Consider the following 27,178-nt stretch of genomic DNA (forward strand, 5'->3'; position numbering starts at 1 on the left):
ATGCATTCCCACAGACAGATAGTACCTCTCATTCTATCTATAAAATCAACTGAATTAGTCCAACACAAGAGACAGAGGATCAATTTAAAGCAAACTCCCAGTCAAGCAACGCCTCCTACAATCCTCTAGCCGGGCCAGTCAAGTCTTAGGCATCCGCCAACCAAAAGGGCGGCAAAATACTGCAACGGTAAATTCTCCTTCAAAGCCAGAAGTAACAACCAGCACAATTACCGGAATTAAAACGACAAATGTTTCCGACATAGATCCTGATTACGATGTTGGGAGGACTTGCGTTCGCCCAACACCTTCTCGGTACTGGGACCGCCCAACCTCTGGTCTGGCCAGTTACAATGCGAGTGAACACTGTTCAGTCGCATACTCCCATTTCTCAATGGAAGCTTGTATTACGCCCATAAACCGACCATAAGACAAGCTCCCATTGAGAACTGGGAGATGTTGTTCATCCCTGCACCCGTGGCAGGCACCTCAAGGTGCCTGCCACAAGGTGCAGGGATCAACAGGGGGGCACCACCTCGGTCCCCAACCCGAGGCTGCATGCACAAGGGGGCCCTGCTGGGGGTCCCCAAACATGCTTTCCAACATGGTTTCCATTTCGGACAGGCCAGCATGGAAACCATGTCGAAAACCATGCATCATAATCCCAAGAGTGGAAAGGCCCACCATTTGAGATTATGAGCCAGCTCCGACTGATCGACGGGCTCCATGAGCCCGTCTTAAACCAGCCGGAATGACAGGCCGGTTTACTCTCCAGCTGCCAGCATCATAATGCAGTGGTCAGAAAGTAAACCGAGTGGCCCATTACGATGCGGTCAGGAAGGTTTCAACCGTCAGTCGGAGCCTTTACGGACTGCATTGTAATCAACCCCATAGTTCTCACTGACTCTGAACATCATTATCCATCAGGAGGCCCGAAATACCCCAGAGGCAAAAGCAAAACTTGCAGTCTTGGCAGAAAATCCACCTCTGCAGAATTCCGGAACAATGCTGGACAATACCAAGAAGTGCCATTGATTGATGAACTCAGTTAATATCCCCCCTCAAATGATCATGCCGACAAAAGAGATGACTCCTTCGGTGAGCAGATATTGGGCATATGTACGTATGCCTTTCTCAGGCTAGTGAACGGACAAGCAAGAAAAGACCAGCCCCGGGCTCCCTCGTTCACCTCTTCGAAATCTTACTGTACTCTAGACTACACCTTTTTGAGTATTCCCCTATTCAGATACTTGGATTCATTTAAGATTGAATTTCACACAGAAAATGATCATAACCCCCATTCGTTTATGAGATGTTATTTTACCATATATATCACTATTTATACAGTAAGATGTTTACATTTGCCTGCTTGCTTGCCATTAGGAATATTTCCTTCATTTGCACAATGGTACAACTTTGCGGAAGATTTCTTCCATGTCTATGATCATGTGACACGGGAAGGTGTACACCCAGCAGTTTAAAAAAGTCTTGGCAGAATGGCTCTCAGTGTGTGAACAAGGGCACGGCTGTCACTGAGTAAGAAAATAAAATTCTACCTGCCATCGCTATCAGGTTCTGTTTCCCTCTGTTCACCGCTGCTGTTGCTGTTGCGCTGGAGGTTCGGAGATTTCTTGGCTGCAAATTATATATATATATATATATATATGAGTCCAACAAATTGTCCCTGCGGGAGGAGCACTGTATAGCTGGTGCCGGCGGCGAGGTAAGGACAGCCTCGCAAATGTATCGAAAAGCAAGCTTTGATGAAACAAAGACGCCGCACTCTTCCTGAATCTTTAAAGTTTAAAGTTTTATTTTCTCTTCACCTACGCGTTTCGAACTATGGCAGTTCTTGGTCACGGTAGTATACATGAGTCCCTTCTCACTTTCATTATTTATACCAATTCACCACTATTACCCGCAAAGAGGCATTGTGGGTATGGTAGTTCTTTACACACAAAATGTATAGCAATACATTTAGGATTTGCGTCGAGTCTGAGTGACTGTGTGGGCACCAATGTCAAAGGTTAATATCGGGTCCTCAGTGGCAAGTTTATATCTATTAGATGGGCTGACATACCAAAAAGACACTTGTAGTAAATGTCTGATTTTGCGTTTAGTTGCAATTCATATACACGAGAGCTTACGTGTATAATGTCAGAGTGGCTGAAGAAGCTAATTCAGACAGGCATTATGGCTGAGTGCCATTGATATTTCCTTAATTTTGACAAAAGATGACCACACGGCACATCTGACAACGACAGTAATCCATTATTATATACAAAAATTATAATCTTAGTGAACACGTTTGCATTTAAATTTCACTCTATCAATTCCAAAATGTTGCAAAGAAAACTGGCTGATTCTGAAGTGTGAAATCAATTATTCATGAAATTATTTACAAATGTACATAAAGTTCATCATCTCCGTTCAATCCTCCAGGGATTTTAGTTTTGAAACGGATGATTAGTTTTGATTCTAATCGTCTCAATTTTAGAGTTCTGTTTCCACCTCTTTCATGTTCTTTGATACATGCAATGCCCGAGTACTTGATGTCCTGCCAATTTTTTCCAACGTGACTCTGTAGGTGTTTAGTCATTGCATATGTCATGTCATTGTTTTGGATTGCGCGTATATGTTCAAGGATGCGCTTTTTCAGCGGGCATATTGTTGATCCAATGTATCTCTTTCCACAAAAACATTCGATCAGATAGACTACAAATTGAGTGTCACAGGTAATCTTATTTTGAATTGTGAATGTTCGATCTCGTGGGTCTTTGAGAGATTTTAGATTTTTGCCTATTTTAAACGCTTTGCATGTCATGCATTTTGTAAATCCTTGTTGTCTTACTTCAAGCCAAGATTTTGTTATTCTGTTTTCGAAGTGGCTGTTTACCAGTGTATCTTGAAGTGACGGTGCCTTCCTATACGAAATTAGTGGATGACTTCCAATCATCGGTCCAATGTCAGGATCCTTTTTTTATGATGTTCCAATATTTTGATAGAATTTTTCGAATATTGTAACTCTCCTTTGAGTAAGTTAAAATCAGTCGAGGTCTTTCTTCGGTGGTTTCTGTTACTTTCTTTCTTACTGTGAGAGTTTGTGTTCTTGTTTTTTGTCTGGCTTTGTTTTCTCCACGTGTAATGTCACTTTGTTTGTATCCTCGTGAGGCAAATCTTTGTCTAGTGTCCAGAAATTTTCTCTCCATCTCTTCTGGCTCAGAACAATTTCTTTTCATCCGTATGAACTCACCATACGGAATACTTTGCTTTAAGGATTGTGGATGGAAGCTAGATCCGTGAAGGACACTGTTTGTGGATGTTGCTTTTCTAAAGACTGTTGACTGTATCTTATTCGATTTGATGTAGATTTTTGTATCCAGAAACTCAATCTCAGTTGATTGTATATTGAAAGTGAATTTTAGGCCTACCTCATTATGATTCAATATTGTGATGAACTCCTCCAGTTTTTCCTTCTTCCCCTTCCATATTAGGAAGAGGTCATCAATGAAGCGTAGCCATAAAACTACGTCCGTAGTATATGGTTCATTTTCCTCCCTCCAAGCTATGCGTTTCTCCCACCAACCCATGGTGAGATTCGCATAGCTCGGAGAAAAAGAAACTCCCATGGCTGTACCGCACTTTTGAGAGTACATCTTTTTGTCGAACAGGAAGACATTGTTACGTAGGCAAAGTTGGATCATTTCCATTAACATATTGGTGTGTTGCAGGTCCCCGATAGGTCTTTGTTTTAGGAAGTAAGATGTAGCTGTCAATCCTATCTCATGATTAATGGAAGTATATAATGAGACAACATCAATTGTTGCCAGTAGGTAGTCAGGTTGCCATTCTGTTTCCATTAGGATTCTCAAGAAATCGCCGGTATCTCTGATGTAAGAGTTTAAAGTTGGAACTATCGGTAGCAAGAAATGGTCAACATAATCAGCTATTTTCTCATATAGTGACCCACAGCTGGATATTATGGGTCGGCCAGGGGGTTTGTGCAGGGTCTTGTGGACTTTCGGTAAAAAATATATCGTAGGTGTTACTGGATTAGTTACCGTTAAAAAATTCTTTTCTTCTGCACTTAATAGGCCATCTTCATACCATTCATTTAAACGACTGTGTATGTGTCTAGTCATCATTGGAATGGGATTAGAGGATAGAAGTGTGTAGTTATTTTCGTTGTTTAGTTGGCGATTTGCTTCCTCTATATATGCTTGTTTATTGAGGATAACAATGTTTCCGCCTTTATCCGCAGGCTTGATTTCTATAGCATTGTTGGTTCTTAATGCCTGTAATGCTTGACGCTCTTCTAAGGATAGATTCTCTTTTTTGGAGTTGATTGTGTTTTCCAAGACTTCTAGCTCTGCCACAACTAGGTCTTGGAATGTGTCAATTCGGTTTCCTGGATGTAGCGATGGACAGAATTTTGATTTATTCCTAAATTCAGTCCGTGGATGATTGTCTGTACTTATTCCCATTTCTTCCAATGCTTGAATGTCTGTTGTTTCTGATTGAGTCGTTTCATGGGCAAGATCATAGGCAGTTCTTAAAGCTGATGTTTCAGCAATAATGTATCCTCCTTGTGATTCACTTGAAGTTGGATTAGTATCCAATTCACAAGCTTTGAGTTGTTTAGGTATTCTTGCAAAGAATTTCTTTAGTTTTAATTTTCGAACATATTTGTACATGTCGATTCGGGTTTCAATTGCATCATGATGTTTTTCCGGGCAGAATGTTAAGCCTTTATTCAATAATGTACGTTCTGCTTGTGTCAAGTTATAATTCGATAAGTTGATTATTAAATTGGGATCTGTTTTTGTAGATTTATTTATTTTCTTATCACTGTTCGGTTTCGTAAATGGTATTTTTGTTTTTCTGCTTCTTCTTGTTTTTCGCCGTGGTTTGGTTTTCCGAATTGGCTCCTTCCTCGTCCCCTTGTGCGTCCTCTGCCTTGTCCTCTTCCTCTGGTTCTCGGATTTTGTTGTTCCTGATAAAGTAATTTCATTTCTTCTAAAAAAGAAAACTTTCTGGTAACTATTGACTGCTGTTCTCCTTCACTTAGGTCTGATTCTGTTTCACTTGGTGTAGTGCAGGGAGATTCCGACACATTGACTTTTTTGCTTTCTGTTTGTTGTTTTAAGATTTCGAATCTTTTAGCAAATGTAAAGATGGTACCGTTTTCATAGTCGCACTCATCTCTCCTAAATTTTCTTTGTTTTCTTTCTTGGATTTCACACTCATGTTTGTCCAAATTTTTATCCATTTGCATTCTTAACTTTTTTATACTTTCTTCATCTTGCCCTTGCGTTTTCATCTGTTGCTCGATTTCCTCTATTTTGATGTGCAATTCATCAACATTCTTTTTGGCGTACTTAATGATGATGAGCATCATTGTACGTGAACAGTCCATGTTGTTTTTCCCCCATTCATCAAGCATTTCGGGGCTGGTGTCAGGATGGTTTGGAAGAGTGAATATGCGTAACCCACGAGGCACTCTTCCCACTTCCACATACTTTTCCAGTGTAATTATTTCCCAGCTACGTGAAATCTCTTTCCTAAGTAACTTTTCCATTTGTAGAAATAATTGTTTCAATGACATTGTGGCGGTATTTGGCTCAGTTGTTTTGGTATTTGAAGTTGAGGTGGTAGGTGTTTGTTTAGTGAACATGCTTTCAGCTTTTTCCATTCGTTTAGCCGCTCTTTGTTCCATTTTGCGTTGATTATGAGTTCAATTATTCAAATGCTATTTTGTTCAGTGAAAATGTCTTTTTTATGTCCAATTCACTGTGGCTGTTAGTGAAAGTTTCTTATGCTACTGTTTGTGAAGAGATAGGGATGTGTTCTCACACCCCCACTGACGTTCTTGTCACAGATAACTACTTTTATCAGGAAAGTGTGTCTTTAGCGCATTAGTACTCTACTCCGTAATTTTAGTAATTATGGCAAGCAAACACACTCGCTACAGCACGATATGCGGATAATACCCGAGGGGTTGTTCAAGCTTACCTGGGAGACTCCCGGTTGTGATTGTGTCCTCCGACGCCTCCACGCCGGCGCTCTACCAGTTGCCCCTTGAAGGTAATTATCTGCTTGTTGTGGCCACTTTCCTTGGATTTGGTGCTTCGTTATTTGTTTTTGCCGATGTCCTCTGTCGACCTGGCAATGATTTTTCAAAGAGTATTCATTCTCCACCAGTATGCAGATCGCGGCACAAATACGAATCGTTTTTCTTCCAAAATGGTTCGTGACAGTCCGGATACGTGCTGGGCTCTCCCCCGTAATCATGTAATGAGTCCAACAAATTGTCCCTGCGGGAGGAGCACTGTATAGCTGGTGCCGGCGGCGAGGTAAGGACAGCCTCGCAAATGTATCCAAAAGCAAGCTTTGATGAAACAAAGACGCCGCACTCTTCCTGAATAATGAAAGTGAGAAGGGACTCATGTATACTACCGTGACCAAGAACTGCCATAGTTCGAAACACGTAGGTGAAGAGAAAATAAAACTTTAAACTTTAAAGATTCAGGAAGAGTGCGGCGTCTTTGTTTCATCAAAGCTTGCTTTTGGATACATTTGCGAGGCTGTCCTTACCTCGCCGCCGGCACCAGCTATACAGTGCTCCTCCCGCAGGGCCAATTTGTTGGACTCATTACATGATTATGGGGGAGAGCCCAGCACGTATCCGGACTGCCACGAACCATTTTGGAAGAAAAACGATTCGTATTTGTGCCGCGATCTGCATACTGGTGAAGAATGAATACTCTTTGAAAAATCATTGCCAGGTCGACAGAGGACATCGGCAAAAACAAATAACGAAGCACCAAATCCAAGGAAAGCGGCCACAACAAGCAGATAATTACCTTCAAGGGGCAACTGGTAGAGCGCCGGCGTGGAGGCCTCGGAGGACACAATCACGACCGGGAGTCTCCCAGGTAAGCTTGAACAACCCCTCGGGTATTATCCGCATATCATGCTGTAGCGAGTGTGTTTGCTTGCCATAATTACTAAAATTACGGAGTAGAGTACTAATGCGCTAAAGACACACTTTCCTGATAAAAGTAGTTATCTGTGACAAGAACGTCAGTGGGGGTGTGAGAACACATCCCTATCTCTTCACAAACAGTAGCATAAGAAACTTTCACTAACAGCCACAGTGAATTGGACATAAAAAAGACATTTTCACTGAACAAAATAGCATTTGAATAATTGAACTCATAATCAACGCAAAATGGAACAAAGAGCGGCTAAACGAATGGAAAAAGCTGAAAGCATGTTCACTAAACAAACACCTACCACCTCAACTTCAAATACCAAAACAACTGAGCCAAATACCGCCACAATGTCATTGAAACAATTATTTCTACAAATGGAAAAGTTACTTAGGAAAGAGATTTCACGTAGTTGGGAAATAATTACACTGGAAAAGTATGAGGAAGTGGGAAGAGTGCCTCGTGGGTTACGCATATTCACTCTTCCAAACCATCCTGACACCAGCCCCGAAATGCTTGATGAATGGGGGAAAAACAACATGGACTGTTCACGTACAATGATGCTCATCATCATTAAGTACGCCAAAAAGAATGTTGATGAATTGCACATCAAAATAGAGGAAATCGAGCAACAGATTAAAACGCAAGGGCAAGATGAAGAAAGTATAAAAAAGTTAAGAATGCAAATGGATAAAAATTTGGACAAACATGAGTGTGAAATCCAAGAAAGAAAACAAAGAAAATTTAGGAGAGATGAGTGCGACTATGAAAACGGTACCATCTTTACATTTGCTAAAAGATTCGAAATCTTAAAACAACAAACAGAAAGCAAAAAAGTCAATGTGTCGGAATCTCCCTGCACTACACCAAGTGAAACAGAATCAGACCTAAGTGAAGGAGAACAGCAGTCAATAGTTACCAGAAAGTTTTCTTTTTTAGAAGAAATGAAATTACTTTATCAGGAACAACAAAATCCGAGAACCAGAGGAAGAGGACAAGGCAGAGGACGCACAAGGGGACGAGGAAGGAGCCAATTCGGAAAACCAAACCACGGCGAAAAACAAGAAGAAGCAGAAAAACAAAAATACCATTTACGAAACCGAACAGTGATAAGAAAATAAATAAATCTACAAAAACAGATCCCAATTTAATAATCAATTTATCGAATTATAACTTGACACAAGCAGAACGTACATTATTGAATAAAGGCTTAACATTCTGCCCGGAAAAACATCATGATGCAATTGAAACCCGAATCGACATGTACAAATATGTTCGAAAATTAAAACTAAAGAAATTCTTTGCAAGAATACCTAAACAACTCAAAGCTTGTGAATTGGATACTAATCCAACTTCAAGTGAATCACAAGGAGGATACATTATTGCTGAAACATCAGCTTTAAGAACTGCCTATGATCTTGCCCATGAAACGACTCAATCAGAAACAACAGACATTCAAGCATTGGAAGAAATGGGAATAAGTACAGACAATCATCCACGGACTGAATTTAGGAATAAATCAAAATTCTGTCCATCGCTACATCCAGGAAACCGAATTGACACATTCCAAGACCTAGTTGTGGCAGAGCTAGAAGTCTTGGAAAACACAATCAACTCCAAAAAAGAGAATCTATCCTTAGAAGAGCGTCAAGCATTACAGGCATTAAGAACCAACAATGCTATAGAAATCAAGCCTGCGGATAAAGGCGGAAACATTGTTATCCTCAATAAACAAGCATATATAGAGGAAGCAAATCGCCAACTAAACAACGAAAATAACTACACACTTCTATCCTCTAATCCCATTCCAATGATGACTAGACACATACACAGTCGTTTAAATGAATGGTATGAAGATGGCCTATTAAGTGCAGAAGAAAAGAATTTTTTAACGGTAACTAATCCAGTAACACCTACGATATATTTTTTACCGAAAGTCCACAAGACCCTGCACAAACCCCCTGGCCGACCCATAATATCCAGCTGTGGTTCACTATATGAGAAAATAGCTGATTATGTTGACCATTTCTTGCTACCGATAGTTCCAACTTTAAACTCTTACATCAGAGATACCGGCGATTTCTTGAGAATCCTAATGGAAACAGAATGGCAACCTGACTACCTACTGGCAACAATTGATGTTGTCTCATTATATACTTCCATTAATCATGAGATAGGATTGACAGCTACATCTTACTTCCTAAAACAAAGACCTATCGGGGACCTGCAACACACCAATATGTTAATGGAAATGATCCAACTTTGCCTACGTAACAATGTCTTCCTGTTCGACAAAAAGATGTACTCTCAAAAGTGCGGTACAGCCATGGGAGTTTCTTTTTCTCCGAGCTATGCGAATCTCACCATGGGTTGGTGGGAGAAACGCATAGCTTGGAGGGAGGAAAATGAACCATATACTACGGACGTAGTTTTATGGCTACGCTTCATTGATGACCTCTTCCTAATATGGAAGGGGAAGAAGGAAAAACTGGAGGAGTTCATCACAATATTGAATCATAATGAGGTAGGCCTAAAATTCACTTTCAATATACAATCAACTGAGATTGAGTTTCTGGATACAAAAATCTACATCAAATCGAATAAGATACAGTCAACAGTCTTTAGAAAAGCAACAGCCACAAACAGTGTCCTTTTGACGGATCTAGCTTCCATCCACAATCCTTAAAGCAAAGTATTCCGTATGGTGAGTTCATACGGATGAAAAGAAATTGTTCTGAGCCAGAAGAGATGGAGAGAAAATTTCTGGACACTAGACAAAGATTTGCCTCACGAGGATACAAACAAAGTGACATTACACGTGGAGAAAACAAAGCCAGACAAAAAACAAGAACACAAACTCTCACAGTAAGAAAGAAAGTAACAGAAACCACCGAAGAAAGACCTCGACTGATTTTAACTTACTCAAAGGAGAGTTACAATATTCGAAAAATTCTATCAAAATATTGGAACATCATAAAAAAGGATCCTGACATTGGACCGATGATTGGAAGTCATCCACTAATTTCGTATAGGAAGGCACCGTCACTTCAAGATACACTGGTAAACAGCCACTTCGAAAACAGAACAACAAAATCTTGGCTTGAAGTAAGACAACAAGGATTTACAAAATGCATGACATGCAAAGCGTGTAAAATAGGCAAAAATCTAAAATCTCTCAAAGACCCACGAGATCGAACATTCACAATTCAAAATAAGATTACCTGTGACACTCAATTTGTAGTCTATCTGATCGAATGTTTTTGTGGAAAGAGATACATTGGATCAACAATATGGCCGCTGAAAAAGCGCATCCTTGAACATATACGCGCAATCCAAAACAATGACATGACATATGCAATGACTAAACACCTACAGAGTCACGTTGGAAAAAATTGGCAGGACATCAAGTACTCGGGCATTGCATGTATCAAAGAACATGAAAGAGGTGGAAACAGAACTCTAAAATTGAGACGATTAGAATCAAAACTAATCATCCGTTTCAAAACTAAAATCCCTGGAGGATTGAACGGAGATGATGAACTTTATGTACATTTGTAAATAATTTCATGAATAATTGATTTCACACTTCAGAATCAGCCAGTTTTCTTTGCAACATTTTGGAATTGATAGAGTGAAATTTAAATGCAAACGTGTTCACTAAGATTATAATTTTTGTATATAATAATGGATTACTGTCGTTGTCAGATGTGCCGTGTGGTCATCTTTTGTCAAAATTAAGGAAATATCAATGGCACTCAGCCATAATGCCTGTCTGAATTAGCTTCTTCAGCCACTTTGACATTATACACGTAAGCTCTCGTGTATATGAATTGCAACTAAACGCAAAATCAGACATTTACTACAAGTGTCTTTTTGGTATGTCAGCCCATCTAATAGATATAAACTTGCCACTGAGGACCCGATATTAACCTTTGACATTGGTGCCCACACAGTCACTCAGACTCGACGCAAATCCTAAATGTATTGCTATACATTTTGTGTGTAAAGAACTACCATACCCACAATGCCTCTTTGCGGATAATAGTGGTGAATTGGTATAAATAATGAAAGTGAGAAGGGACTCATGTATACTACCGTGACCAAGAACTGCCATAGTTCGAAACGCGTAGGTGAAGAGAAAATAAAACTTTAAACTTTAAAGATTCAGGAAGAGTGCGGCGTCTTTGTTTCATCAAAGCTTGCTTTTGGATATATATATATATATACACACATATACAAGGTATGTTAAAGTGAAATCCTTAAGGTGGTGCCCGTCTTTATCTCCAACATTACTGAAGTCTAATTCATCAATTTCACTAGTTAGGTAGTGATGCACCAGTATTATACAGTACTGATGCTTGTGAAAACTCTTTGGGTCATAATTAGAATTGTGATAAGATTACTATTCATTATTGTCATGATCCATAGACATATTCATTTGTGGATACTGAGCACGGATGAAGGCATATTTATCTGAAACCTGAGCTACAATGGAGATCAAGGGAGCATAGTAAGCATCTGCACCATTTGTATTGAGGCTTTGCCATTGTGTAACATTTCCAAGAGTGCCGTGGGACACTCTTGAGATTTGCAGTGACACATTTGATTAATTGGATTTAAATTTCTCATGTTGTATGCTATGCAATCGAAAGACAAGTTGCTGCAGCTAGAATCCTTGTTGCCAATAGTTGTATTTTATTATGTCCTCACTTGACCCAGTCCAAATTCCCAGTCCACCAATGTAATTTGCTGAATTTCTAGAATTTCATATTACGCTTTGAATGCAAAATTACCCAAATTACGCCATTATGCCACATTGTGAAATTATGTCATGTTCATGACAAAATTATAGCACACGTGTGGAGGTAAAAGGCAAATTACAGAACGTGATTTGCTGTCATTTGCGGTACTTTTTTGGCATTTTTTATAATCACAAAATGCATCCTTGAATACAAAATGAATGCAAGAATGTATTTTGCGTTAAAAATTGGGGATATGTGACATATTTGCATTTCTTGTAATTCTGCGTAATTTCACATCATTTTCTTGAAGTTTAACTCAGCTATATGATAGTAAATTACATGAATTTTGCACACCCCTTGTCTTCACAGATAATACTGAGACACTACAGATTCAGACTATGATATGAACTCATTGCTGCCTTGTTCTTGTTTGGGATTACAAACTCTACACTAGAATGATCTAGTTTAGAATCACACAAACTCAGCACCGGAGTCAACTTTTTTGGGAACACAAACTCTAAATTACATTTTTGCGAGAATAAGAACTATGGGCCTGATTACGATGGAGTTTCACCGCCATCGTAATACTGATTACTGCCCGCCACATTAGGATGGCAGGTGAATGGTTGGCGGTCAGAGAGACTAACCGACATGGATCCAACGGGCTCATGGAGCCCACCGGTCCGTCGGAGGGACTTGTATCCCTACATCAGTAGCAGTGACTACCAGGCACCGCCGTACTGATTACAATGTCCCTTCCCAACAGCGGTTTACCCACCATGAAAAGGCAGGTGGTGATGGAGCAAGGTTTCGTATAAAAAGAAACTTGCTCGTATGCAATCCTCTCACATAACCTGTAATACTATAACCAACATGTTTGTGAGTACTAACGTTATACCACATTTTACATATTGTATCTAGGGGAAGCTTTCCTATGTATTTTACTAACCAGTAACCCAAGTGTCCTTAAAATGGGTACATTGTGGTTCCTTCATGTTATTGCCAATCTGACATGTGCTTTTTATGTTCTCTGCATACACGCAGCGATTTCTGTTTGTCAACAGATTTATTCCAGGGAGGTGATTGCAGTCCCTTGACGCCCTGATGAATTTGCCGCCAAGTTAAGTAGGCAATGAAACATGTTGGCCATTCATAAATGTGGTTTTTGAACATGACCGTGTTTTTAACCTTGGGGTGACTCACAGAGTGGAATAAAACGGGTCAGAATATAGACGTGGGTCATACCTAATCTTATCTGTAAGACCACACGGGTCTTTTTTTCCAAGAATTTTTCTTTTGGTTTTTTTGGGCTGCCTAATATACCTCTCTTGGTGTATAAATTCTTTTACACATTCCTTTTCATTCTTTTCATGAGAAAGTCATCGATGATGAGAAACTCGTGAGCACACTGGCGAGTACCAGCCAGCAGCTCCTCTGGTGTTGCGCACGTGAGATGCTTTCTCATTCTCCACACATTTTTTCTGACTTATGCTTTGGTTGGATTGTTCTGCACATGACGGGTTGTTTTAAATGTTAAACTTGAGCACTTGGGTTGGTATTGATAGTTCATGATACGAACTACTTTTGAGGGTATAATAATTGTTTATATTGCCCCTCTCCCAATCCCATATATTGTGATATAGTGCTTGATATCTCCAGGTCTTATAGTGTGTATCCTTAAAATGGCCGCCAAAAATGCAGGAACTTTCAGCGCATGCGTCTACTGCATCAATGTAGTATGACATTTCCTGTCGCTTAGTGGGAAATCTTTGCAGCTGCGCAATAGCCTCTACCATGGCTGCTCGAAACCCTCGCATTAACACACATGCCGTGCTGAAACTAACCTGTGTAAGTTTTACTAAGCTATTAATGCAAAAGATTTATTAAGAAAATGGGGTTAGAGTAGAAGTAAGTGGTATACAGTGAATTCATTTAATTTTGTACTCTAACATGTTTCTCTCTGACTTTATTAATAGCTCCTATTTGGGCCTTGGAGGGTGACCTATGTCCCTATCCTTTTGCGACAACCACGCATGCGTTCTACATCCTTGTTCTGAGACCAGTGAGGTTATTGAATGACTGCCAAAACATATGCCCAGCAAGGACATGAGAAGCTCCACTCTTGAACCTACGAAAGGAAGAAACTGATACATTGCACTACAGATTTATCGATCCACATATGAAATGCTTGTGGGAATAAAGCATGTGGGTATTAAAATTAAGGGGCGAGGAATTAGACAATAGAACTAAAGAAAGTTATTGCACTTAGTATGGTGTGATGCCTTCACCCCACTGCTTGGCCCAATCAAATTGAGGGGTGTACATGGAATTGAAACATTTGGAGGTGGATCATACACTCGAATTGGTATAACAGAGGTAGGTTTTAGTTAGTTAGACACACTTGATGCCGAGATGCTGAGGCTATGCTGAGATGCTGCTCGAATTTGCTGAAATCTGACTGAAGAATCCAACACTAGGGAAGATTTGCGGCACAACCGAGGAGGCACATCTAGGAAGTAGTCCGGATGAACCCGAGCCGGAGAGAGTAGCACCAGAGAGGGGTAACGCTGGCGTTACACTAGAAGAGATCACCTTCCCAGTCCTGAACCTGTCCTGAATTTGTAATACTCTGATGTCAAGGTCCTCACGCCATTCTAGGTAAATATAGTTCTGTGGGGTTATGCTCCGTATTTGCTTTCTGTTCCTTCTCTCCTCAGGTATTGTCATTACAAGAATGTAACTAATGTGAATTGATCATAAGCTAATTGTACAATTTTTCCTGATGGAGACATTTGGTGTATCTACGTGTATTCTGATTTGACTCACAAAATTATTAATTCAGATAAATCCTTAAAACTCCTCCTGAGTCTGTGGTTCTTTGAATTAAAGGTTAAATGTGTTATTATTTCCTTCCTATACAACTAGTTCTATCGACAAAGTACATTTACATAAGGAGACAGGGAATGATCATGATACTGGTGAAACAGGTCTCTAAGGTAAATCAAAATTGATGACCAGCGGATATTAACTAGTTCATTGAATGTATGAATGTATATGGGCCCAAACGAGAGTTGTGTGTATGTGTGTGAATAGAGCTGGTAAACTCCGCTGCATCAGTGGAAATTGGGGGCCCGTAGCAGGCCCCCCTTCCTCCCACGCCCACTGAAATGGTCCCTGGGGGGCATCTATGGTGCACCCCAACATATTCCTGCACCGCATTGTGCCTGCCAGATTGTGCAGGGATATTCATGGGTGCATATTTTGTACTGCGGAGTGTGCTGTAGCCACAAAATATACACTTTGCGACCGCTGTAAGGCGGTCACTTCGTGATTCAGGGTGCGGGACCGCCTACAGCTTGTCGGCCTGTCCCATTTCCTACCAGGAGGGCGGTCGGACGTAAGTCCGACTGCCACACTAATCAGGCCCTATATTCTTAAGTCATCTTATTAAAATCTACAAACTCTATACTGGAGTCATCATTCTCAGGTTACAAATTCTATTTCACGGACTTTGTGAGAAGTGAAAGTAGATTGTCAAACATGAAAGTGTAATATTAATGTGTATTCATTGTTTTGCGGATGAAGAACTATGTTTTTAAAGGATAATTCAAATCACTGATTTAACTTCTAACCCATTAAAAGTAATTATAAATAATAGAACATGTTTTACAGTTCAGGCCTTTCAGCTTCTAATTTGTCAAATTATGAACCAATGTTAACAATGTTTTTAAGATATCATGATCTTTTGGCTGCAGAAATAGCATCTATCTCTCTATCCTATAGCCTTAGAGGCCGCTGTAGTGGGCTCTACTGGCCATTAAGCAACAGCTGTGAACAAACATTGGAATGTTGGATCTCCAGGCTTCAACCAGCCATTAGAAGCCCAGAGCACTCCATTGTTTTCAATGGAGCTCCCAACATTCCAATATTCTAATATATATTAAAACATACCATTTATTTCATTCAGCATTTGTCTTTGTTTATCAATGTTGTGCATTGGCGTGTATACTGTCATGAAACATGTCATGTTCACAACCGTTTTCTAAATATCTCATGTGCAATTCACGATTAGCTTCACACACTAGTTTCTCTTTACTCTGTGGTGGGGGCATGGGAGGCTGGCTGTAGTGTATGTGGGGTAGGGGAAATCTGGTGTAGATGTTTTGCGACAAGGGTGTGCAGTGGAGGAGTTGAATGACAATATACGTATGTAAATATGTACGTATGTATGTATGTGTGTATGTTTGTATGATTGAAGTGTAGGTACTGATATGATGCATTGTAGATTCGCATTACAGCTGAGTGTGGAATCACTGCGAGGACTCACTTAAGGAGCCCGAGCAAGAACTATTGGAGTGAGCTGGTACGCGAGGCCATGGCTCACTAAGGGTAATGGATATATTCAAATGAAAATTAGAGACTTGTATATGTAATAGGGGTAGTGGAATGAGCTGAGAGTTGTGAGTGTTTTTATCCCTTTTTACCTTTGGCAGTCCCCAAGAGAGAAAACTCTAACAGTGTCCTGTGTTTGTGCCAAGCGACTGGAGCAGCCCTGACGAAATCGCCAAAATAAGATTGGGCGATGAAACATGTTGGCACTCTGTAATGGTATGCACATGAAGCAACCTTTTTAATTGTTGATTTGGGTGCACATCAAAGGAGTAATAAAGTTTGAACCTATTGAGGGTGTATCCTTCTCAACCTTTTACTTTCACCACTCAGTCGTTTTTGGTATGTGATTCTTTCACCACGTACCTTAACAATTTTGGTTTATTTTTGGACACTTTCTTGATTATTCTTTGGAACATGATGGTAACCAATGATGATAAAAGTGGGCAGAGCTGATGAGTACCAATCAGTAGGCTCAATTGGTGTTGCGCACGTGAGGTGCCATCTTGTTTCCCTCACGTTTTTTCATATTTCTTTTACTACTTGTATTTGAAATAACACTCGGTGTAGTCTATGTGTATTCATGCACCTTGAGGTTTGTCTAGGGGATTGCCACAGGTAAAAATCTCATTTTAAAATTCAAGGTGGCTAGCGAAGTGGATGACTACCTTTTTTCAAAAAGTGGGGAGTAGTATATACCTAAAGTATTAGGATTTAATCCACACCTAAGAAGAAAATACTCTACCTTCCAAGTCTTAGGCCTTTTGTTGATAGATACTGATATGATGCAAACCTGACTGGGAGTAAACAGAATGCTTCTCATCAAAAGGGTCAATTTGAGATTGTGAACATTGTGTGGGTAGGAAATAACATGATATCTCTTCTCTGTTGGGTTTGTTGGGTGTTTGGAGCTCAGGGGTCCTCTTTCCATGACACATTACTAGGACGGGCCCTTATCAGTGACAAACTCTGGACTGGTGACTATGCTTCCTCTCAAAGCTTTTTGGCAAGTATTGCTCCACCAATTCATTTTCAAATCTGTTGGAAAGGGCGAAAATCAACAACACTACTCAGCTTGCTACGATGTACCAATTTACATTCGAGGCGTTTTTTTTCTGTCCTCAGCATGATAATCATGCCCAAACTTGGAAGACATTTCGGGGCAGATTTACAAGCCCCTTGCGTCACTTTTGCACCGTTGTTGCGTCACTTTTGTGACGCAGCAGCAGCGTAAAAGTTGCGGCCCATTTACAACGTGACGCATCTAGGGAGACGCGTCTGTAAAGCCCTGTGTCACATTATACCTGCATCAGGTATAATGTATGCAGGGTGGGCGTTCCAACGCAAAAAAGCCTTGTAGAAGTGATGTTCACTGCACCACTTCTAGGACGCCACTGCGTCAAAGGAGTGACTCAGCACAATGAGGATAGGCATCCCCCTGCATTGCTGGAGTTGCGTCGTGCTTGCGACACAACTTGCGCAATGCGTGACTTTTGCGTCAACAGATGCGTCTGAATTTCGGACGCATCTGTTAATCCTTGCGCCATGGTGCGCCGTATTGTAAATACGGTACATCCATAGTGGCGCAAGGGTTTCTCAAAGTGGCGCAGAGAAAGTGACGCATCTTTACAGATACGTCACTTTCTAGTAGATCTGCCCCGTAATCTCTCCATGTCTCAACACTGTATTTTTTTTTAAATCTGACTTACATAAAACTGATCCTAATATCTTTCAGAAAAAACTACTAACTACTTTTTAGTGTGTTGAATTTCAAAGTAGGGAGTCTGCTTTTTTTTTGTAACTGCAATGAACATGAAAGAGCAAGGCATCAATTATTTAAGCAGTTTTTGGGAAGGGAGATTGTCTGAGCATGTACTACAAGGAATAGTATACTTTATCCCATTTATAATACTGCTTGGTGGCTTAAAAGTATTTGTAGTAGATTGCTTCTCTGTATCTCCTGAACAGAATGCATATAATACTCAATAGTGGTTTAAATATAATACTCCATAGTGGTTTAAATATAATACCCCATAGTGGTTTAAAAGGTGTCTCTAGTGGGTTGAACCTCTGTTACTTGTGTGTCTCCTGAGAAGAGTCCATGTAATGCTCGTCCTCTGTTGTTCTGGGTAGACTCCACATAATTTTACTTGGACTTCTCTTCTTTGTGATGTTTAATCGTATCTCCAATAGTTCACTCTGATATCTCTCTTTGGTAGACTGCTCATATAGCTCCTTTGTGGTTTAAAAGTGCCTTCAATGGGTCACTCTTCTGTCGCTTCTGGGTAAACTCCTGATAATGCACCGTGGCCGTTCAACGGCGGCTGCAATGGAATTCTCATCTCTTCCTCATTGGTAAACTTCAAATACTGCACTATGATGGTTTAACCAAGTCTCCAATAGTTTTTTCCTCTTTCACTCCTCAGTTTACTCCTTTTAAAGTTCCATTGTGGTGCAATAGGGCCTCCATTTAGTTGCCCTTCTGTTCCTCCTGGGTGGGTTGCATAAAATAGTCTCTATGTGGCTTAACAGTGTCTCTAATGGGTTACTCCTCTGTGTCCCTTGGGTAGAACCCATATAACATTATTCACAGATTGACAGTGTCTCAAATGGGTTACCCTCTATTCCTCCTCTCTTGCCCGATAAGAGTTGATATGATACGCCTGGGTGCTTTAACAGTGCCTCCTATGGTTTGCTCCTCCATCACTCTTGGTAGATTCATATAATCCTCTTTAGTGATGTAACATTGACTCCAATGATTGGCTCCTCTGGTGACACTGGGTGAGCTCCATATACCACAATCAACCCCTGTGGCACATCAACGATGGTTTCTTCCAATTATGCTACTCACCCCAAAGATGGTAAGAACAAGCATGTGCGGATGCACCTATAGTCACATTTTGTACAACACTCATGCTTATATGCAGCAAACACTTAGCCCGCAGTACACCCTCCACCTAAAGTAAATATGCGCCTCATCAACATGTCCCATGCAGGCCAAACTACACCAACACCCTTTTCGCCAGACACCTTGAGGGGCACGCACGGACTTGATGCAAATCGAAGTGCGTGATGACATCACCAGTGTTATGAATCACTTTGTAAAAAATTCAAATAGACCACCCGATGATAAGCGGTATTGAAAACGTTATATAAAGACTAATGCAATACTTAATTTTAAATCGTCATCTGCTGGATTAGAAATTCACCATAGTCCGGACCCAAGGTATTACACCATTAAAATAGATTTGAAATGAAAAGGGCTAAACTGCCAATAGGATCTAACCCTAAAATTAATAAATGAAATGAAGCATTTCCATACCCCTTGCTTGCTTAATCCGGTGGAGGGATTCAATTCTTGATGCATGACATTAAGTTATATATCCTGTGTAGGTTACCTCCTTTCACACTAAGGATTGTTTATTTGTTATATTTATTTTAAAAAAATTAATCAGCACCGTAAACAGAAATAATACGTTTTTATGTAAAACCACTCCGGACTTTATAAGAGGCGTTTTGTTGTAACACCAACTCGACAGTCTTATACCATACGTCTCAATAGAAAACATACAGTTCGTTCATTGACTCATGTGATGATACCAGTTCCTGCCCTGACAAGTGTACTTGCTCCTTCCCCTCATCAAAGAGTGATACAGTAAGATAAACTTTAATATAAAACGTTTAACACTTTCTCATGATATTTTTATTTATAGCAATAGAATCATAAAGTATTTTATGTAAATGAAAGCTATTAATCTCTTTTAGTCCTATTTTTGTATAGAATGTTTGTTATATGAGTCCTCAATTTTCACAGCAGATTTAATAGACAGAACATGAAAAATGTGACTTTGGCATTTATCAATCCTACTGACAAATCTGCAGAAATACTTTTCTTATTTTGTTGAGGGCATACAATCATTACTCCACCATCTGACAAAGAATCCCTCAGACATGAAGGTTTTCTGCTGTGCTTGGCCTTCATTTTCTTGGCACCTCAGATGTATTGCGCCATCTTTGGTGTAGAGCATAAGGGGACCCTTCTGCTCCATTGGCAAACTGGAAGCTTCCTTGAACATCAAATCAGCATCCCAGTCTGGCACAACAGGTGGTCAGAGAGCTGCCCCCGAGGAGAGGGGGTTCTCGTTCACCAGAGAATCATTAATAACACTAACATGAGTAAACGGCTGTGTGTCAACATGGAGACTGGAGTGAGCAAAGACGGGCACAGAACACAGAAAAAAAGAACTGGAACATCCTACTTGCCAGATCGAATTGTGTGTGGATTATATTTTCAGCTGACGTATCATCATTTTACACAACGATAGGAACTGCAACATGAAGCATGATACGTGATCCCAAGCAACACCTAACTATTTTAAGCATCGAGCTCTCCTAAAGCAGTGACCTAATGAAAAAGGATGAAAAGGATGTAAGAAGAACAATTCGATTTACTATTTTCTTTTCTGAATACTAGCAAAATAAGGACAACAATAAGCTTAAGATGCCTGATCCCCAATTTTAGCACACTGAAAAAACACCACATACAATGTATTTCAGTACAATAAGAGGCTTGTTACGATTTCAGTCGGAGTTGCCTCTGACCGACACCGTCTCAGGACCGACCGACCTCTGGTTGGCAGGTCCGACTGCCTGATTGTGATGTGACCGAACACTGTTTTGTCGGATACTCACATTTCTCTATGGGAGCTTGTGTTACAGCTGTAAACCGGCCGTAACACAGGCTACCATAAAGAAATGGGTGTGCGTGTTGTAAAACTCTGCACTCTGTGGGTGCCTGCCACACAGTGCATGGATTACAGGGGGCACCCTAGGTATCCCCTTGGCCACCAACCATAGGCCGCGGAGGCAAGGGGCCCCACTAGGGGTCCCCAAAGTTGCTTTCTGACAGCCTTGCCATGTCTGAAAGGCCACCACGGAAAGGCTGTGGGAAACTGACATCGTAATCCTGACAGCCGAAACGCTGTCCATAGAGGATGACGGAGTGATTCCGACCAGCCAGAAGACTACGAGAGGCTGTCTGAACCACGTCGGAATGACCTGCCGGTTCACACTCCGACCACCGACACCGTAATTCGGCAGTCGGACCACAAACCGACCGCAGTCGGAAAGCTCCTGACTCGCTTTCTGACTGACATCGTAATCGGCCCCTAAACATAATTAGAACTTCAGTTCATAGTGGTTTGTCAAAATATATGGGCATGATTAATTCCTTCTGAGCCTACATTGTGCACTTCTGACCTGCATGCATGTGAATGAGGTGGGTAAAGCTGCACGACAGGGAGTGTAAATAGCACACTTGGATGAGGTAAAGGAGTGGGAATGTTCAATTATATCCATTCACTCTTCCTGAGTGGAACTTACCTCCGGGGAGAGCCACTCATGCTTTTCAACAGTTTGTTAATGTTCTAGTCTCTTTATCACCAGTTATGACTTATTTAAGACAGCTCTACAATTTATGTATTTATTTATGATTGCTGTGTATAGGTTTTTATTAAATGTGCTTATGCTAGTGTTGTTTTACAGGTATATTTTATCTGAATAAGCATTGTTGGTAATGATGCTGTTCTTAACGCTGTGGGAATCCGAACCTCTGGGAAGGTAAACATTTTGCCAACGGTCTGGTTAATTCAATGAGAACGATTGCCTTTGCAATAAATGCACCTTATATCATGAACCATGAACTTTGTACCATTTTTAAACAAAAAATGGAAATGGTTTTTACAACATGACACTGCACTTGGTGTGGTAAGTTTTTGTGAACTTTGCTCCATATTTCTCTGTGAGAGAACACTGTATCAAATGGCGCGCTGCAGTGTGAACAAAAATGTGCTCTCTACTGCAGTCCACTACCTGGGACCACTTGATATTTACATCTGCCTCATGGATGAGCTGATGAAGTAAGTGCCAAGTTACATTTTAAATAAAATTAACACATTTTATCCTTTGGTGCCCCTGAAAATGAATGCAAATGAGGCAACATGGTTGTGGACTTGAGGCCCAATGGCTCGAGCTTGGAAACCCAAGTACAAAGACATTCTGGTGGAGATTTACTAAGATTTTGCGCCAATTTTGTGCCACAAAAGTGACAAAAATCGGTGCAATTTTTTTTCCCTGATTACGTTTTCAGTGCTAAACTTGTTTGACTAATTGACTAATGCAGAACATGCACTAACCCTTGCAATGACAGATCATTCTGTGTCATTGATGGTGTCATATTTTCACTTTTGATATACTCTCCTTTCAGAACTAGATGTATTTTTCTCAAAGTTCCGCATGGTCAGGGGAAGATTGGTACGTAAGGGAAGAGAGGTCAGAAGAGCCTCAGGGACCACATCGCCGGGCCGAAAAGATTTAATAAAGCGGGAAGGGCCTGCAACCCTCCTGCCGTGCCTATACAGTCCCAGGTAGCCCATACCCGGAGCAAGACCTCTGACCTCCTGGTTAGGGAATCTGCTCTCCTGCTGCGCCTCTACCCCCAGCACCTTCTCGCTTCCAGGTAAGGTGTTTGAGGCCCTCCTCCACCTGCAAGCTCCTTCCTCCACCTCATCCCTGGTGGTCCAGTGGGAAAGCCTTGCTCTTCTGCTGGTCCACTCTGTTAGACTTTTTGTTTGGTTTCCCTGCTTTTTTCTGTCTGTGCCCTGTTTGTCTGTCTATGCCTAATTGTCCATTTGTGAAGTTTGTGCCTCTTTGTCTCTTCTGCCTTGTTGTCTTTTTATGCCTTTATCTCTTGTGTCTTTGTCTTTTTCTGCCTTTTTGTGCCTTTGTCCGTTGTGCCTCGTTGTCTTTTTTGTGCCTCTGTCTCTTGTGCCCTGTTGCCTTTTATGTCTTTTTGTCGCATTGTGCCTTAATTGCCTGTTTCTCACTGCTGGCACTTTGGCTCCCTTTCCCACCACGGCTGCCCCCGTGGCCCCTCCCACCTGCCTGTATTCGTTCCTGCCTCCCAGCTGCTCTCCCTCCCCCGACCCCTAGTTAATGGCGGCCACTGTGCAGCCGCACGCAGCCGGCGCTCTGCTGGCATGCCAAAGGTGCACCAAAGGCAATACCGTCCGTGACCTGCAACCCTCCATGCAATCAACCCCAGAAGAAACAACAAATGCCAGCTGTCGACGCCGAACACCACCCAAAGCTAGTTATCCTGCCGACACTGCCACCGCACCTTCACCCACCTCCGGACCCCTACAGCTACCATCAACCCACCGGATGCCGGTGAACCAAAATCACTGAGCTGCATCCTCCTCAATGTACGCTCCCTGCACAGACACGCAGTACAAATCTGGGACCTCCTCAACACCCTATCGCCCGGTGTCGCCTTCCTCACAGAGAACCGGACCAACACCAGCTCAGCACCTGACATCGCAACCATCATTCCGACGGGTATAGGATCCAGAGGGAAGACCGCCCAATCACCCTGGGTGTGGACACACCATCATACACAAAAACTCCCTCCGACTCACAACCGCCAGCTCAAACGAATCCTTGCCCCCATGGAACACCTCCACTTCCAGATCCAGATCAACCCCAGAACGACTGCTCAGAGACCTAAATTTTCACCTCGACAGCCTCAGCAACCCCAACTCTACCGCCCTCCTGGACAACCTCGCCAACATTGGACTGAAGCAGCTCATCACCTCCCCCACCCACAAAACAGGACACGCCCTCGACCCCATCTTCACAAGAGGAAACAACATTTCTTTCAGCCACACCACGCAACCCCTCTAGATGGACCGACACTGCATCCATTTCTCCTTCACGAAACCCACCGCACACAAGCCAACTCCACGCCCCCACACAGAAACTGGAGCAAGATCACTGATGAGCACCTCAACTCTGCCGTCAGCAGCACTCCTCCACCCACCATGTCCAACGCCAACTCTGCAACCAATGAACTCCAAAGATGGATCATCAACTGCGCTAACACGCTCACCCCCCTCCAGAATCCAGGCAGACAACACACCACGGAAGCCACCTGGTTCACCACAGACCTCCGTGAATCCAAGAGCACGAGCTGACGACCCGAAAAAGCATGGAGGAACAGCAAAATCTCAGAAGCATGCATCATCTACAAGACCGCCACGACAAAACACCATCAACTCACCAGGTCCACGAAAAGGAAGTTCATCCTGGACAGAATCCTCTCCAACTTCCACAACTCTAAGGAACTTGTCAGCATCATACAGGAATTCACCAAACTCCCCAGCAAAACCTCTGACGTACCTCTCTCCCAGGACCTTTGCAACAAACTCGGCTCCTTCTTCCATCACAAGATCAGGACTCTCTACGACAACTTCGACGAACAGAACCAAGGCACCGACACAGCACCAGCAACCAACAATGCCACCCAATCTTTCAATACATTGTATAACCAGGAAATACATTTCTTTGGTGTAAACAAACATAGGATACACGTCTTACACAGCATCAGATACACATCACACGATTTAAAGCTTCCATAGTGTTAAATTAGTAGAGATGAAAAACGGATGTACGAACTGTGTTTTCCAAATAGTAGCTACTTTTATGCTAAATTAACAATCAGGTAGTTCAGTTAGTAAATACATATTGCAAAATCTACAAACTCTTCAATCTCATAAAATTCATCACTATATTCCAAAGTTTTCTTGTTCAGTTATAACTAGTTTCTAAACCATCCAATTCCGGGTTCGTCGACTTTTGGACACTTACTCTACTCCCATGTTGAAAATTCCAGTTGATAACAGAAACGCCTTTCAAATTACGATGCGTGCCCTGCCCAATATTGTACACTAGTTTTAATTACTTTGTTTGGTGCTTTAACCCAACGTTAGATCTTAAGAAGACCAATTATAGCCTCCTCAAACTTTTTAGTTTCCCAAATTGTCATTGTAATTATTTTCTTGATGAGACGCTAGAAAGTAAGGGTTTTAATTGTAATAGAACCAATGTTGCAGTTTTTCAAAATTCAGTTGCATAAGAAAAACTGTCCATGATAGCGGGGGCCATTAGGTCAGTGGGAAACAGAAACTCAAAAGGGTATTAAGATGGAGTGAGCAAAGTTTTAAACTTTCCCCACGACTCTTGACAAGGTCGGGGAATTTTTACACTTCTTGAGGGCAGAATAAGTTCCCTGGAGGCAAAGTTGAGGATGAGAAGAGACATTTGGCAGAGAACTGAACATTAAAGAATGCTTTGCGACTTCAATTTACCTACAATTGGTCATCATGGAAGAAAGGTAGCTAGCAATGGAGAAAATGCAAGCCTATTTTTAGCTGAATGGAGGAGCAGCAAACGTGTCATTTGACTCATTCATCTGTCTTGCTTGTAATCAGTAAGTGTTCACGTTATTAAAAGTATAGTAACATTATTTTGTTGTCATACAATACATGGACTCTGTAATAACCATGTAAAACTCAGTTTCTTATTGTCTTATCACAATCAAATCCTGCAGTCATTAGTCTCGTGTAATAAGGAAATGGCATAGATGCAGTCCTATAATAATTTATCTCAGTTTGATTATGCTGCAACAGCCTGCTATGAGAACCAGCTTACAATATGAAAAGCCGGCAATTCAGCAGATTTACAATTACTTCCCAATGATATAGCCAGCCTTTTAGCTTTTCTTCGGAACTTTTTGTGCCAAGATTTCCAAAGTCTAGGTGGTTAAATGACATTTATGACAGTAAATATATTGTACTGCTGAATGTTTTTACCAGGAAGTCAAACATTATATTCATGCTACCGCACATTCTGAACTGCTACTGCTTATAAAAGTATATATAACTCTCCTTAAAATATATTGTGCAACCATTTTGTTGCATATTGTGGTTATGATCACCATTTAGATTTGCTATATTTTCTGCTTATTTGCAACCATGATATCTCTTTGATAAGAGAGCAATGATTTAACATAGGGTTGGGTTAAAAGTGGTGGTATGACCATGCATTATAATGAACTAAATACCCTCTGCAGTACATTAAAATGATACTGTTGGTGACCTAGGAGTTACCTGGCTCCAGTTACATTCATCCATAAAGTCACAGAACTCCTATTTGACTTGAACTATCCTTTGAAAGGACAGTACAGGGAACTTTATTTCTTATATAATAATATAACTGTCAGTCGCAAAAGCTCTGATTTATATGACTTGTATTTCTTACCATCCTAACTATGTCATGTCATGAGTGATGTAATATGTGACGTCATCAGCAGTGCATTGCGGGCGCGCGAGTTATAGTTAGCTGAACTAACTATAACGGGGCAATTTCATTGGTTTTTTACGAGTAAAATGTCCAGCTAACTATAACATGTGTGAAACCTATGGTTTTTTCACTGAATTTCTAAGGTTTTTTAAATGCTAATTCCTAACTATAACGTGTGTGAAACCTATGGTTTTTTCAGTGAATTTCTAAGGTTTTTTAAATGCTAATTCCTAACTATAACGTGTGTGAAACCCATGGTTTTTTCAGTGAATTTGCAAGGTTTTTTAAATGCTAATTCCTAACTATAACGTGTGTGAAACCCATGTTTTTTTCAGTGAATTTGCAAGGTTTTTTAAATGCTATTTTTTTTTTTTTTCTATTTTTTTAAACATATTTTTAATTTAATGTTCTAACCTTTTATAAAGACTATGGTTAAATTAATTAAATCCTTAAATATTTTTTTTATATATATTTTTTAAAATAAACATGTAAAATTTATTTCCAGTTTTTTTTTTTTTTTTTTTTTTTTTTTTTTATAGTACGCGTACCGTAAGCTCACGGTAAGCGTACGGTTTACGCAACGTCCGTAATCTATCTACGCTGCTTGCGTACAGTTACGTACTTTGCGTAGCCGCGCGTACTGCGCGTGGGACGCGTGCGCGCTTACGCCACACGCGCACGTTACGCGGAAGTGCCGGGGAGTGACTGTTATGCGCATGCGCGGAAGCGCGTGTCTTTTTTACGCGCATGCGTACTTTTTGCCGTAAGCGTACCGTAAGCGTACCGTAAGCGTACGGTAGGTCATGTGATCATGAAACACAACTTTTGATTGGTTGAAACTACTTTCAGTTCTAGAACTCT

This window comes from Triturus cristatus, chromosome 2_1 (assembly GCF_964204655.1).
Source record: "Triturus cristatus chromosome 2_1, aTriCri1.1, whole genome shotgun sequence".
NCBI lineage: Eukaryota > Metazoa > Chordata > Amphibia > Caudata > Salamandridae > Triturus > Triturus cristatus.